A 16,855-nucleotide genomic window follows, 5' to 3' on the forward strand; every position below is an offset into this window, starting at 1 on the left:
CCACCAAAGCAGCAATGTGCATCCAGCACCTCAGCCCTTGTCTTCACTCTCTGTGTATAGCAATACAAATCACAGAGGGAAGCTGAGGCATGCACAGGGATCATACAAATATTACCAAAATTACCACATTCCTCACAGATATATTCCAGGATTAGTATAAAATCAATTAATTAAATATTTCTTCAATGGATTAATAGAGACTATGGAATAACAGAGCATCTATAATTAATGAGAGGACTGAATCTGAAATAGAGCCTGAATAAACAAACTTCCACTGCATCTGTAATTGTTGTAACATACAGGCATGATGACTTTCCAGCTCCAGTGTCTCACATAAGAAAAGACATTATTTTGTTCAGACATTTTCCTAGCCATGTTCTGTTCTTTTATTGCTGCCTTTACAACTCACAATGCAGGAATGCTCCTCAAGCAGTTTCCTCACCACTAGGACTCCTTGGCCACTCTCTGGTGGATATTCTGCTCAACATTGACCATGTGGTAGGAGCAGAGGAAAAAAGCATCAGTCAGGGAGTGAGAAGAAGGTTTGGAGTGGTGAAGGAACCAGATATGATCAAGGAGTGAGCGGCCTAGAGGATTAGGAGGGTAATGGACAGAGAGATGGGACTGAGGACAAAGAATTAATAACATAAAAGGGACAAAATAAAAGGTACCGTGTATGAGGTAGTGCCAGGATTCTGCCCCCGCCCAACCTTGTCCACCCCATGGCATCTGCCCATCTGGTCGCTGTGGGGCTTCCCCGTCCCACCTGACTATGCCTGATGCTTCTGGGGACCGGGGTCAGGTCGGCACTGCCACTGGAGCTTCCCGTGGGCCCAGTGGATAATCCACCCCGACAGTGAGCAGCTAACTAAACCGTATTCATAAGAAGACCATAAAAGTCCTGATGAAGATCCTGGTTCTGATATTGTATGAGACACAGTAACTTACTAGTAACTCCTTGTATCAATCTGCAGAGTAACTGTATTTTCAATGAGGCCTTTCTATATATGGATAGAAGTGAAAAGGGATTTGAAATAATTAGCTTTCCTTAAAAGGATGCTAATCTAATGAAACTCTGGGAATATAACATTAAAATAGTAAAAATGAACTGTAACAATAGACTCTAACAGAGTTTCACAACTTTATATTTTCCAGAGGGATCTGATACATCTTGTATGCAATCTGCATCTGATTTACAGATATAAGTGCCTCTTAACTAATAATTTAAGCAAATACCCTTTTTGTTCCGCACTGTATACTTCTTAGTGTAATATGATGGAAAATTCTAATTCACAGAAGAGATTTTACTAAATCTCCTGATATATGTATGCAAAAGCTCTTTAAAAAAATAATTCAAGGTAATCTAAAATGTACGTGGTAGCTCTTTATCATTCATTTTCTGAAATGATCCCTGTACATGTTTTCATTGGATTTTAATGAGCACAGTTAAAAGGCACTTTATTAGTAGTAATCACTTAGTGTTACTGTTAAACATAAGGACACAACAATTCCTCTTTTTAGTAATAAGAAAACAGTTAATAAGAAAACATTCCTTTTCAAATGCATGAACATAGAATACAGCCAATAAATAAAAGAAAAAATAATCCACTAGTTTGACTAAAAGCTAATCAGGCATGATGTAACGCCCACTAAAGTCAATAGAAAGCCCCCCATTGGCATCACGTGGGCTTTGGCTCAGACCCATTGACAAGACCATTGCCAAATCCTGTCCTAATATATTCCATAATAAAATGTTGAGGCCCAGATCCATTAAGATAGTTAAGCACCTAAATCTAGGGTTTAGGTACCTAAGTCCCAGTTTTAGGCTCCACTGTGATTTTCTAGGTGCCTACAAATTGGGCATTGCAATGTTCAGCATTGCAGCAGCTAAGTTCATTGTGAATGCATTATTCTTGTTGTTAAAAGTCTATTCATGTTTTTAACTTGGAATTTAAAATATCAATTTGATGACCTGGCAGCCTAAGAAAATACGGTTCTTCAATCCACAAAGGCCAACAAATCAGAGAGGTGGTGCCCCAGATTGTAAATCATTAACTAGGTCCTTCTCCAGTTATGACAGTGCCATCTGCCTAGCTCTTTCATTTCTATTCTGAGTTTGGATATAAAAAATTGGCACTGGGCTCATTTATATTGATACCACCTGATATGCTGCCAAAATAGTTGTGTTAAAATTAGACTAACCAGCTTGCCAGCTCACTAAGTGAACATCTCATTAACTCTATAGCTACTGAGGATTCTGATGTCCTTGTCTCCAGCATGTCAAACCTGTAAAGTGCAGATGGGAGAGCAAAAGCCTGAGGCTCTCAAAAAATGTCTTGTGGTGTGAATGCCTGACTCTTGCTAGCAATGTGCTTACCTTCCAGATAGTAAGGAAATTTTTGTAAGTTTTACCATCTTAAAATGTGCTTTTTAAAAAACAAATACAAAAGGATAAACATATACCTATATTAATAAATGCTCCCTGAGAGACAAAATCTTTAGCTCATTTTCAACCAGCTAATATTCTTACCTGCTCTTTATTATGACACTGGGTACTAACATTATTGGTTCACCTCACTAAGTAAATGGAAGAGTGAATTGAAACATGGAAAATTTTCCAAATGACTGAGTTGCGGAAATAACTTTCCATTGATCAGCTGTAAACATAAATAAACAAACACAAAGTTTCTTTCATATATGGCTCTGAGTGGATATATAGTTAGTCTTGGAATAGACAGCACTACAGTATGTGGTAATGATTTAACTATCCATATTCAAAGTAGGTGGGACATTTTTCATAGTCAGGGAATGAGCTTATGAGAGGAATAACCTGAGTGGCCCCAATAACCTTTCCTTTGTCTTGTCTGGAACTTAAAGATCACCAGATCTGCTGCTATTACCACCACAAGTGTGGATCAAATGATCAAAACTAAGAATAAATCTTTCAAGTGAAACAAACACCAAGGATTACCTCCTGTTTCATTGACTTCAATGGGAGCCAGATTAGATTCCATATACTTCATAAATTTTACCAGTTGTGACATTTGAGAACAAACAATCTATATGCATTTTTGCTGCATTTATGTACAAAATTAGGTAGGTGGGTGCCTAGCTATTTGATTCACATATGTAAATACCAATTTGTGTTCATATATATGGTGATTGCATGGTCAAAATTAGATGTCTCTTCTTGACTCTGTCATTGTATGTATGACTTAGTATGTAACTGACATACTTTAGGTAGATTGTTTAGCTATATAGATGTGAAAAAAATACTCATGTTTAGTGAATTGATAAGTTTTCACAGGGCATTAAGTAATCATTCTAGGGAAGGCTAAATAATACTTCTTTTTTTCTGTGCCTTGTTTGAGAAACTGAATTTATAGTGTTTGGGTTAGACTGTCAAAAGCAGAACTACTTTTAGAGCTTTTCAATTACTTGTTTGTTGATTATATGAATATGTTACTTTCCAGTCAAGTTCATGAGACTTGCCTGTTATTAGTTTAAGGTAATATATATCAAGACTTCTTTCATTCACTAAAATTGAGAACCATTCTAGTGTACAAAAACTAAGGTCACGTGGCAAAACTTTAAAAAGTGATTAGTTGTTATCACATAGAAAATCTGGAAAATTTATCTGTAGAAAAAATTATGTGAGAATTCAGTACATTAAATAGTCAATTAATCACTGGTCTACCTAATTTTAAAAAGCCATCAGTATTCAGATTAGATTCAGTACTGGTGAGGCAGCCAGCAAAAGAGCTCCTCATTCAGCCTCTAGAGCACAGGACTTTGAGTTCTAATTAGATAGGACTCAGCTCTGTGAGCAATGAACTGCGTTGGTTTATGAGAAGAGTTTTCTTATTATTTAATTCAATTATAGATACTTCAATTTTTTCTAAATTAATAACATGGATACATGCACTGGAATAAAGCTGAACTTCTCTAATTCACAGTAAGAAGGGAGGACCCATTATGAATGATTAAATATTGTGTATTGGTGAATAAATGAAATAAAAATTCAAATGTAATTCTTATATCTTGATAAGTATAGCTAATTTTAATTGCTTACAATGCTTCGAGAGATGCTAGTAGTGTTCAGTAGCATACTCTGTTAAAATAATGAAGTCTTAGTAACATGGCAACAGACTTTAGACTCTGCTATTAAATCTTTGCAGAGAGGTGAGTGAAGAGGGCCAGATATGTGTGTGTTGTGTTTCTATTGGTTTTGAGTTTTTTGGTGTTTTTTTTGGGGGGGGGGGGAGGAGTTGTGAAGATTATAGTGTGTGGATCAGGGCTTTGGATCTGGCACGCGGGATTGCCACCCCTGTGGCGCCACGGGCCCCGCGGCGCTCCCAAAAGCGGCCAGCACCACATCTCTGCGGCCCCTGCGGGGAGGGAGGGGGGACAGAGGGCTCTGTGCGCTGCCCTTACCTGCGGGTACCTTCCTTGAAGCTCCCATTGGCCGGGAACAGGAACGGGAGCATCGCGGCATAGGCCAGGGCAGGCAGGGAGCATGCCCTGGCCCTGGTGCACGCCGCTGTCACCCCGGAGTTGCTCCAGGTAAGCGGCACCAGGCCGGAGCCCGCACCCCAAACTCTTCCTGCACCCCGCACGCCAACTCCCTGCCCTGAGCCCCCTGCTGCACTCTGCACCTCTCCTGCACTCCAACCCCCTTCCCTGAGCCCCCTTGTACACCTTGCACCCCTCCTCTGCTCCAACCCCTTGCCCTAAGCTCCTTCCTGCACACTGCACCCCCTCCCGCAACCTGCACTCCCTCCTGCACCCCAACTGCCTGCCCCAGCCCTACATTCATGGCCCTGCATGCAATTTCCCCACCCAGATGTGGCCCTCGGGCCAAAAAGTTTGCCCACCCCTGTTCTAGAGTATATGGGATAAAATATTAACCCAAACATGTCAACCATCTTAAACAGGTGAGTTAAAAACAAACATACCTTCATTCGTTAAGATAGTACCTGCCTAAGATAACATGTTAGGTCTTAGGAGGTCATATAAACACAGTGAAAACAAACTGTAAGTTCCTAGGGGAAAGGGATGTCTTTATTTTTGTTTACTCTACATTACCAAATAAATTGACAGTACTGAAAAAACATGATGATACATCTCAGTGACAGTATGTCATTTACAAGACGTCTAAAATTTTCATCGTCTTAAAGAAAAGTAAGTTACCCTGTACTCATTACTAGAGCATTAAAATTCCTCCTATCCTGTGAGAAGTCTTTTACAGAAACTCAGTGTTACTTAATGAATTCACCCTGCTATGCAGGGAATTCTCTGAGAGACAAGGGAAATGTCAAGGCTCCAGGACTACCTGCTATTTTATCTAAGCTCAGGAGAATGTATTTTCTCCTCTTACAATAAGTAAACTCACCTTAAATAACAATTTATAAATGATAAATTATTTATCAGAATACAACAGCAGCGAAGTAGAAAGCTAGGTAACCTGACAGCACTAGAGATTTAATTGTGCACATATGGACTGCTTACTGAACCACAGAGGATATTTCACATTTCTTCACCTTGTTGACATATTTACAACACTTGGCTTACCTACTGAAGGTAGGTGGGGGGTTTTGTCTTTTTTTTTTTTTTGCCGTTGGTTTGTTGTTATTTCACACCTCGTTCCACAAGATTCCTCCCAATGGAGGAGGAGGTGATGATACTATTGTCAGTCAGTTATACATCAGATTTATGTGGTGGGAAAAATATTAAGGTGGATGAAGAAAACACAGTAATTTGTAGGTTTTAAAATTAATGGAATTTAATTAGTAATGCCAAAGGTGAAGAAAGTCAAGGCAGGCAGAATTGTCCTAAGTGGGAATAATTACTTCAACAAACATATTGGATACAACACATATGGTCTGCCCATAGCTAGAGCCATCTGTCAGGATGGCTTGGTGCCTGCTCACAACTGATAAGACCCTTGTCCCTGCAGTATGGGTGTTAACAATGGGCTCACTCAGCCAACCTACTGAATCCAGCAAATGAAATCTCATCCTAAGGGAAGTCCCTCCTTTCTGCCAGTAGCGAAGACTGGGTACCTCATGATTCTTTTCAGTGGATCACAGGTACTTATTTACAATAGTCCCATCTTGATTCCCACTCTTCGTTCTGCTTCTTTGCTGGACATTCAGCTCACTGAGAAACGGAATCTATAATAGTAAAAGAAGATTTGTGGGGCAGGAGCTATCTTTTTATTCTGTTAGTACAGCACCTATCTCAATGGGGACCTCATTTTCATTAAGTCCTTTGGGTGATACTGCAATACAACAAGTAATAATCATTTCCCTTTCTCAACATGAAGGAAATGTTTGAACAAAAGTTTGAAAAAAAATTCCAAACATATATATTTTAGGGCAATGGTGAAAAATATATTGCTATTTATCCATTGGCCAAATTTGAGTAGGTCTGAATGGACAGATGCACAGTATAGCAAAGGCCAGCATGAATGTCTATTCTTGCCCTTTTAAATTGTATGTGTTATCTGTTGGCTGTGTTTATATAATTTATTTTCCATAAGTGGGGTCCTGGTAGGTGGTATCAGTCTAGCATGAGGATATTGTGATAGTTATAGCAGTTACCCAAGTAGCTTCCCATTCCTACAATAGTGAGAAAGAAGTGGAGAATGGCAGGTTAAACCTGAAAGCTGGTCATGGAAAAGGTATCTGTCATAACTGGTTGGTACCACTGATGTTATACCCTTTGAGCAGGAAGAAAGGATCCTGTTATCAAGCAGCCTGGGATCATCACAAACCAGGTCTTGAAAAGTGCAATTTAATTATGTCCACTAAACAGGTTGCTGGCCTACACATAGATTTCCTGGGTGCATTAACTATCTTCATGTGTAACCCAAGGCAGAACAACAAAACTGGGCTTCAGCCCCGTTCTGCGAGGGACACAAGACCACATGCATATACAGCCATCATTCATTCTCTGTCTGTAGTCCTATTTGCACATTGCTACTGGCACCCACTTCATGTAGGGATGGCCATCAAAGAGCAGGGAATATCACAAACCGGTGAGCCGGATTGGAGGGGGTGCAGGCAGACTGTAGCTTGTCTTCTGGAAAGGGAAGTACCTCACAAAGCACACAAGAAATTTTTTCTACCTTACCTCCATATTAGCATAAATCCAGGATTCATGGTTCTTATAGTTTGTTATGATTTTGCCATCTCTTCCCCACACTCTCTCTATGGACTGAGGCTCTTCCATGCAATACACCTCACAATTAAGTCTGGTTAAAGCTGATCATCTGAGAACATAAGATCCCTTGTTATGTCTCTTCCTTCCTACCCTCCTGGTAACGTGTGTTTTTCTCTTTCTGTTGTTTATGTAGTAGGGAAATGCTTTCCATTAGTATCTGCCTCTAAAATTGATGACATGGCAATTTCCAAAGTGGTTAAATAAAGCTTTTAACCAACTAAGCTTCCTCAATGAAAACTATATTGCTTGGGATGGAATTACTATTTATTTATCAAGATTGAAAAATTCCATGCTAAAGAATGCCCATTCACCAGAACTCAGAGCACCCTTGACATAACTCTCATAACACATGCTCTGTGTTTGTACAGGACCAAGCACAATGGGGTCCTGGACCATGACTGTGTCTTCTAGGCACTACCGCAATACAAATAATAAAAAAATTAGAAGAGTTAGATCAGGGGTCGGCAACGTTTGGCACGCGGCTCACCAGGGTAAGCACCCTGGCGGGCAGGACTAGTTTATTTACCTGCTGACGCAGCAGGTTCGGCCGATCGCGGCCCCCACTGGCCGTGGTTTGCCGTCCCGGGCCAATGGGGGTGGTGAGAAGCGGCGCGGGCGAGGGATGTGCCGGCCGCGGCTTCCCGCCGCCCCCATTGGCCCGGGACGGCGAACTGCGGCGAGTGGTTGCTGCGATTAGCCGAACCTGCCACATCAGCAGGTAAATAAACTGGCCCGGCCCGCCAGGGTGCTTACCCTGGCGAGCCGCGTGTCAAACGTTGCCGACCCCTGAGTTAGATATTCAATCAATCTTATCTTAAAAGATAGCAGTAGTAGGAAAACAAAACAAAACACTCCCAAAATTGAGGCAATCATAGAAAACTAAATGAAAAATCGAGACTGTCCTTGAATGAGTTATTTTCTCCCACTCTCTCTTTTCTGCCCCCCTACACCTTTGAGCAACATTGCAAAGGAGCTTGAGTGAAAAGCAGCAGATGCTAGAGAGACAGCGAGCAAGATTACACTAGCATGAAGATTTTGAACTAGTTCTTCCATGTGCTGCCATCTGGCAGCTCTGCTACCGGCTGAGATATCCAGCATGCTTTCAGGCTGGGATAATTTTATAGTTAATAACCAACACACATAATTAGGAGGCAAAGAATATCAGGATGTTGCTCCATGATTGTTTTGTAGCAGTCTGGAGCCTCATTAGATGACGAAATTAGCTCCTCAAGACTGAGTCCCATTTGTGTAAGGAAACAGAATTTGATGACACAATTCATAGATTAAAGAACATTACCCATAATGGGGTGCAGTAAATTCTATCCAGTCCTTGTAAATGACAGGGAGGTGTATACCAGAACCATAGTTTGTTTCTCATTATGATTAATCTGTTTCAGTAAAGTGGTTAGTCAGGCTCTGACAAATAGACCTACAATCCTCCCTCTGACTCTACCCTCTCCCCATTTTGAATATTTTATTAAGTCTGATTAGGAGCCTGAAAGTCTCTTAAAGTCCCTATGAACAGTCTTTCATCCTTGCTGTTAAAATCATCTGGGTATTAATCAATCCCTTTCACTATGATATATAGACAGTAAGGGAGAGTAGTCTGAATTCTAGAATGTTTGAAGACCTTATATTTCTGTGTGTTCAGTATATAGATATCAGATTCCAGTAGAATATCTACTCCTGTTCACATGATTTACAAAATGTTTAGGGGCTTGAAGTGGCATAATAAAGAACTTTCTTTAAGACTGTTTGACTAGAAGGAATGAAATCAGACCCTCATGTAACAATACACGCTCCCAAGAGCTCTGAGCGGTACTTCATTACTCATTCACAAAAGCAATGAAAACATTAATTGACCTCTTGATTAATATTTAAGTAATAAATAGCTTAGTGGATTAATGCACTGGCCTTTTTTCTCAAAGATGTAGTTGAAAACTGACTTGACCAAAAAAATCAATATAATTACATGATACTTAAATTACAAGTACCACGAGATGAAGGTTTCTGTACACACAGGGCTGTACATCACATAATTATGCCAAATTAGTATTTATTCAGTGCCTTCTATTTTTTTAAAATGCAAGCATGTATGGTGTGTGTTAAAAGAAAACAGGCTGTCACCTGCCACTGAAATGCCCCACACAGGAGCACGTGTCCTTGAAAACTTAAATATTTGGTTTAAATGTAAGCAATCTGAAAACCAAGACAGTTCCAGTATCACTTTCAGCTAGTTAACATTCATGAATTCTGGGGGGAAAAAAAAACTTTGAAATTGACTGTTTTCTATAAAGCACAGAAACTCAAAATTCAAAATAATTTCATATTTAGATTTGTGGGAACTAACTTCATATTTTTGGTGGGGAGAGGGGTCAGGGAAGATATCCTTAAGTATAAAACTAGAGATTGGCTGAGATAATTTTCAATGAGGTTTGGCTTGGAAGGTTAGTCAAGGCTAGAATATTGTTATGACTTCAACAGCAGAGAAATATCGTGAGCTGTTCTCAGGAAATTTCTTCCCCAAATCTCTTGAGATTAGCTGTTCTTTTGAGTTTTCTCTGATCATGGTATGAAATTCTAGGAGAACAGCTGGCTGAACCAGATCAGGAAAGTAGGCTACATCCAGTTTTGTATATGACCCAAAAGCAAAATCATAAGGTCCTTTTCGCCACTGATGTTTATACCTAGACCCACACTGTAATATCAGGAGATCAGAACTGAACCTTTCACTGAGATTTGAATGGGTTTTTTTTATTCCAAATTATATCCGTTATAAAGAGTACCATACCAAATTCCACTCTTTCTCTCTCTCTCTCTCTCTCTCTATATATATAGATACACAGAGAGAGAGAGAGAGAGAGAGAGAGTGAGAGAGAGTTACTCCTTTGACCTGAGCAGTTAGCCAAAATTTGGGGTCTTGTAGGTTGTTCCAGTTAGGAGAAGAAGAAGGGGAAAGCCAGGTATTTTACTGATGTAATTTTGTTTATTTCCAAAGAATTTACAAAGTCCCATTTCCCTGAACACAGGAGGAATCAAACAACAGGGGACAGTGTCTTTGCTCACAGCTCCAAGCCTCTTTCAGCCAGCACCCAACCCAAAACCTCTCTCTAATTTTCTCCTATGGGCATTCACCGTGTTCCCAGTTTGTGTCTGGAGCTTCCATTTGGGTAAAATCCTAACCCTACTGAAGTCAATGAGAGTTTTACTTTTGAATTCAATTGAGATAGGATTTCACCGTTTGAATTTTGCATACTGAATACTCACAGGAATAAGCTAGAGAACAAACTAGTACATTCACTAAATGTATTCAGTAAATCTTGAATAATGAATAAAGTTGACAATTTTACAAACTGATTGTGGACAATTCACTAAGAAAGTGGCAAAATTTATCTAATACATTCTTTATTGTGATTAAAGTTGCTTACATATGTGACAGAGAGTAACTGAAGAACTGTGAACTGACCAAAAATCACAAGAACTTGGACTGAAGGAAAAAATAGAAATGTTAATTGTAGCATTTAATTCAAACTATATGAAATTCCTAACATATTTCTTTGAGGCTGAATAGATGTGTCAGATTTTCCCTGAGATAGGTGTGTTCTATAATTGCTTTTCTTTTACACTGTCTTAAACCAATAAACTATCCTTGTTTTATAAAATGGTCCTAAAACAACATACCAGTTGGAATTCAAAGATAATGTCAGGCTGTGTGAAAATACTTCCCATCAAGAATACATTCAAGAGGAGGAGACAAAAGTCACTTTCTCCGAATGCTTGTTCCCTCTTCCAATGACCTAAGGCTCGACCCTGCCCATTTGATGCCAGTGGCAATACTCCCATTGATAGCCATGTGTTCAGGACCAGGCTCGTAATATTAATATAATCCAGAAGGAAGGTAGGCTAGTTTTTAATTAATAGAACTGTGCAAGACTCAGTAGTTTTGGTTTCCCAGGAGTGTCTGAGGCCTTTATCATTGTGTGCTTTTGCTTCTCCCTGAATTTTCTCTGAAATTTGCATTGACATCAAAAGTCAAAATGATGGTGTTTCACCAAAATGATGGCTTTGCACTGAAACCAGACAAGACACCCCCCTACACACACACATGTACACAATCACATTTCAGATAACTGTGATGAAAAGATCAGAAATCAACCCAGAATCACTCATAACTGGGTCCACATTTGCCCAAAGGGTTCATGAATCATAGCCACACTTTTATTTGTACGTGTTCAGCACCTCTTAGATTTGGGCCTTTATTGAGAATATTAATTTTCTAGAGATACTTATGTTAACACATTTCAATGCGTTGAACTTTTATAAGGTAAAGTAAATGACACAACCAGGCTGCTCAAAACAGTAAGCAAAACATTTTAAGGCAAAGTAAATGCATGGGAATGTTTTTTGTAATGCTTGTTTTCCCTTTCCCTTTTTTTCTTCCTCCCTCCTATTGCTGTTTGTGCTCATGTCTAAAATTAGATTATAAATTCTTTATGGCAGGGACCATAATTTTGTTTATTCCATAAAACACGTAGTACATCTTAGGTGTTATATATCTTATAATGTTGGTCATTTTAAACTTTCAAATCCTTGCAAAGAATGCTGGATAATCTCACAAACCACATATAGGGAACCTATCAACTTTAACTTGGCTGTTGTATACTACAACATCTGCATGTATGGAATGCTTGAGGAAGTCCACAAAAAGTAATAAATCATTTAAAAACTCAGTTTTCATATTAACTGTAAATAACTGAAGACTAGTATAAAGTAGAACACACCATCAGGTTGCACATTTAGATTTTAGTTACTAGAACTCACAAACTGTTCGGTGTGTTCTAGTAACATTTATGGGATTATAACAACAGGTGAAAGTGTTAATTTCTTAACAGAGACTATGAGCACTATCTTTCACCTATGGAAAAGCAATCCTCCTTGGAAATGGTAATCAACATGACATGCTGGAAAAAAATATAGTGTAAGTGTTTTGGCAGAACATAAGTGGATAGAAATCCAAAACAATATCATCCTTTTTAATCTCATGCCAAGTGACTCAGTGTTGTGGTTTAAAAGTTGTACAGGTGTTAGCTCTCTCTCTTGTGGGAACAAAGGCATCACCTTATTACTGGCTGTTTAGAATGTTCTCATCTTCACGTGATATGCTCTGTATAGTTAGAAAGATTAAAATAGGATTACATCTTTAATAAAAAAAATTAATGTGTTAAGGGCCAAGTAGCTTATTGGATAAAAGCACTGTCATACTTCTGGAGCTGCAGTTCAGATTCAAATGCCAACTTAATTATGAAAAGAGTTTGCGTCTTGGTTAATTCATTTTGGAAATCAGTCCATATTATCAAATCACTTTATATGGGATAATCTGGCAGGAATGACAGTCTCTATTAAAGGGAGGCCAAGAAGCAGGATGATATGCTGAATTCATTTTGTGGTACATCAAAGTTGAGGTCATTCACAGTACAAAGTATATAAGAAGCTCTCAGTACTGCTATCTGCACTGTACCTCTGTGGCAAAAATAAGAGACTTCTACATGCTGTATTGCTAATCCCTGTCATTTTGAGTCACATGTAAAGTATTGGCAGGTCAGATGATAACATTTTATGAATGCACAGTGCACATCACTGTTGAACGTTAAATGTGCTGCCTATCGTTTCATAACAAACCAGTGAAAATCTGAATATTTTATATTTACATAAGGAAGAAAAGACATCAAAACATTTGAAAAATGTACTGCTTTTACTGCTCAGCCTTCTCTGGAAAATTAGAAATATTATGCAAAATCCTGGCCCCATTGAAGTCAATGCGTATTTTGCCAAGGGGGACACAATTCAACCCTTCATTTTTAAATCATGCTGGTCTCTTAGAGACATGGCTTTGAGAGAACCCTTTGGGTATGTCTACACTGCAAAAAAACAAGCAAACAAAACCATCAAGGCAGGGATACTGGAAAAATTTGTATAGTGGGGGTGCTGACAGCCATTGAACCAAACTGTAAACCTTGTATATGATGGAAACCACTTCAAGCCAGGGGGTGCGGTAGCACCCCCAGCACCTCTAGTTTCAGCACCTATGCCCTAAGACAGCAAGTCTCAGAACCCACAGCTACAGACTCGGGCTCATGAGCCTTGCACTGTGGCACTAAAAATAGCAGTGTAGATGTTTCTGCTTGGGCTGGAGCTCAGGCTCTGAAACCCAGCAAGAGGGGTGGGTCTCAGATCCTGACCTTCAGCCCAGGCAGGAATGCTTACACTGCTATTTTTAGTGCCATAGTGCAAGGTTTTCCTAATGCAAAGTTTCCTCAATCTTCCTCTGAAGCATCTGGTGCTGGCCACAGTGTGAGAAAGGGTACTACACTCGACTGAGCTCAAGTCTGATCTGCTATAGCAGCTCTTATGTATCCTAACCGTACTGTAAAATCTTAGTTGCCCGTAAAGTGATTTGAAAATTTTCCTGGTAGAGAAAGGCTTCCTCTTTTCCCTCAATATGCAGTTTTCGCCTAAAATTACACCTGATTTAGACACAGGAAGGGCAAGATTGGTGACAGGCTCTCTACATGAAGCATCTGGATTTATAAGCAGGGCAATATGGAACTCAGGCATTCCTAAAATCATTTTTCTACAACATATGTGGCATAGACAGAAATTTGCTGATATAATGTAGTATTAAGGTTATATCAGCTCTTCTTTGAGCTGACCAGTGAATAATGTGAATAATTGTGAATAATGTGAATAATGTGAATAATTGTGAATAATGTGAATATCCCAAATTTCATGACAATAAAACCTTTTGTACCACACTCACCTGCCATGTACTTCATCTGATTTTTGTGTACACAGATGCGATAAACAGATGTATGTGTGTATATATATATAGTTTTGCCCATTGGGTAGTCATTTATACCTATGCAAAGTGAGGGTAAAATATTGCCTAATCAAAATGGCAGCATTCTTCATACCTATACAAAGAGGTAAGTGACTATACCAGGGGCAAAGACTACTATACATACAATATTTAAATATTGGTTTAGTGACTGGTATAGTCACTTACCCCTTTGTATAGGTATGAAGAATGCTGCCATCTTGATTAGGCAATATTTTACCCTCACTTTGCATAGGTATAAATGACTACCCAAAGGGCAAAACTATGTAGAATGAAGCTCATTGTATATATGTATGTATGGTACTTCAACACAAAAGGAGCAGAGTTACACTGATCCTGATCTCTTTCCTCAAGTGAGAGTAAGGATGACTCCTGAGAATGTTAGAAATTTGGACCAATGGTAAAGTATGGGGATATATTATCCTCTTAATGGGAGTCATGCAGGCACATCAATAGAAGAATATATCCCTAAGCAAATAACTAAAATACATTAGTGGAAGGAGTGAGTGCTGGGACATGGGATGCTCCCAGACTTGTTTCATTGTCTCTCTTTTATTAAATATACAAACTGAAAAGAGTTACACTTATAATTTTGCATTGTTACAATTAATTCTACGTTCTAAAGCCTAATATGATTTAAATGGTTTCTCCCTATTTATCTGAGTAACTATCCTCTCTCTCTCTAGGCCAGGGGTTGGCAACGTTTGGCACGCGGCTCGCCAGGGTAAGCACCCTAGCGGGCCGGGCCAGTTTATTTACCTGCTGACGCGGCAGGTTCGGCCGATCACGGTCCCCACTGGCCGCGGTTCGCTGTCCTGGGCCAATGGGGCTGGAGGGAAGCGGCGTGGCCGAGCGATGTGCTGGCCGCGGCTTCCCACCGCCCCCATTGGCCCGGGACGGCGAACCGCGGCCAGTGGGGGCCGCAATTGGCCAAACCTGCCGCGTCATCAGGTAAATAAACTGGCCCGGCCCGCCAGGGTGCTTACCCTGGCGAGCCGCGTGCCAAACGTTGCCGATCCCTGCTCTAGGCATTGATAAGCAAGACAGGCTGAAACCAATAAATGTAGAACACTTGATATTTTAAAGTATTTCCTTGTGATGCATGATTTAGAATAAATGTAGTGTAATTATAAATATTAAGAGAAGGGCAAAATATCAACATGTGATATTGTATTTCTTACATTTTTAATTAACATAAATTGAAGTTTTATTATTTTTATCCAAAAAGAGGATATAAACAAATAATTACCAAACCAACAAGTCTTAATAAAAAGCAGCTCAAAAACGAGAAATCTCCTTACAGTTTCAAATATGAAAAAAAACCTTTAGTGTACGAAAAATAATAATAATTTGCAGGAATTTCCTTTGCATAAATATATTGTTGTGAACTCTTTGGAAAACAGGTGTAGGCAGCTTTCGGTTTGTTTATGATTCCTTAAACACAAAGTCATCCAAAGAGGCCTGCATAAAGAGAAATGTGATCATTGTCCTACACTTGTTTTTTAGACATTGACAGACATTTATTCTGCTTTCTAGTGATCTCCCTCTAGTGGAGCTCTAGAAAACAGCATAAAATGCAGCACAATCACTTTTTTTTCATAACTTTATACGAAGACATAGTCATAATACCTGGTGCACATACTGTACAAACATCTGTTTTCATTAATCCACACAAATGTTATCAGACCTTTTGCTGTCAGGGGAAAGCAGAGTATATGGCATTTAAAAAACACTACAGCCTGCCATTTAAAGAATCATGAAGCCTTCAAAGTCTATGGTCTATCAGTGGATGATCACAAACGGGATTTTGTTTATTTGCTAAATACAGCCCTCACTGGTTGCAATTGCAAACAATGTGTTAGAATTTTCACTTTTTTAAGGCAAATGGACATATAAGTATGGGCCAGATACTCTCTGGTGCTGACATCAGCGCACGTGGAAGGAGGGAGCAAAGGTCTGAACAAATGTGTGCAGAGACTGCCCTTTCCCTAGTCTCTCAGCATTGCAGTGCTCTAACATGGGCAAGGAGGAGATGGAACCATGGTCTCACCTCCCCACTTTCCCACTACCCCACATCATTGGTGTGCAAGGGAAATAAGCTGCACCCAATTAAGGGGTGTTATAGCAAGTATTCCTTTCCCCTTGTTTGGGAGGCTCAGAGAAGTGTTCTGCCACCCTAAAGCTGAATATCGTCCAGTGCTCACCTTAGGGTGATGTAACATTGTCTCACCAGCCTTTACCTTGGACTGCCTAAATGGCATGATCTAATGCCTAAAAAGTGTGTATTGATACTGCATATGCACAAATAAATAAATTTCAAGTGTACACATTATACAATGCATCCTTATCTCTAAGATGCCATATATATATGAACCTAACGCGCAAATGTGATGCATAAACACACACGCTCACAAATTATACTTGCCAACCATATTAAAGAAGACAAAGAAAATACAAGACAATAGATGACAGGCCAGATATTAAGAAGATTAATCACTTATTTCATTGGGAGTAGGTTATTAAAACATAAAATGATTAATGATGGTATTATTAGACTTTGCCAAATAAAACGAATACAGCTTTGGATTTTAACCAAAAAAGCATCTTATGATTGTTACATTTAAGGGGTCTGATTTTCATCTGATTGACATCAGTGTAAATCAAGAGTAACTAGGAGAGGAGAATCAGGCCCATGTATTTACATTAAAAAGAAAGAAAACAAACACCTTTGGCCTC

The 16,855-nt window shown here is 39.3% G+C and overlaps 1 protein-coding gene and 1 long non-coding RNA gene across 3 annotated transcripts in view; one reads left to right on the forward strand and one right to left on the reverse strand.

Annotated features, from left to right (window-relative positions):
- Nucleotides 1–16,855, forward strand: part of ROBO1 (roundabout guidance receptor 1) — a 1,046,134-nt gene that overhangs the window by 548,516 nt on the left and 480,763 nt on the right. The window lies entirely within an intron of this gene.
- The window catches only part of LOC128847538 (uncharacterized), a 45,845-nt gene continuing 44,369 nt past the window's right edge, over nt 15,380–16,855 (reverse strand). The window contains exon 3 of the long non-coding RNA XR_008446910.1: nt 15,380–15,580. This is a non-coding gene — a long non-coding RNA (uncharacterized LOC128847538). The remainder of the gene's footprint in view (nt 15,581–16,855) is intronic.

Source organism: Malaclemys terrapin, chromosome 1 (genome assembly GCF_027887155.1).
Source record: "Malaclemys terrapin pileata isolate rMalTer1 chromosome 1, rMalTer1.hap1, whole genome shotgun sequence".
In the NCBI taxonomy this organism is placed as follows: Eukaryota; Metazoa; Chordata; order Testudines; family Emydidae; genus Malaclemys; species Malaclemys terrapin.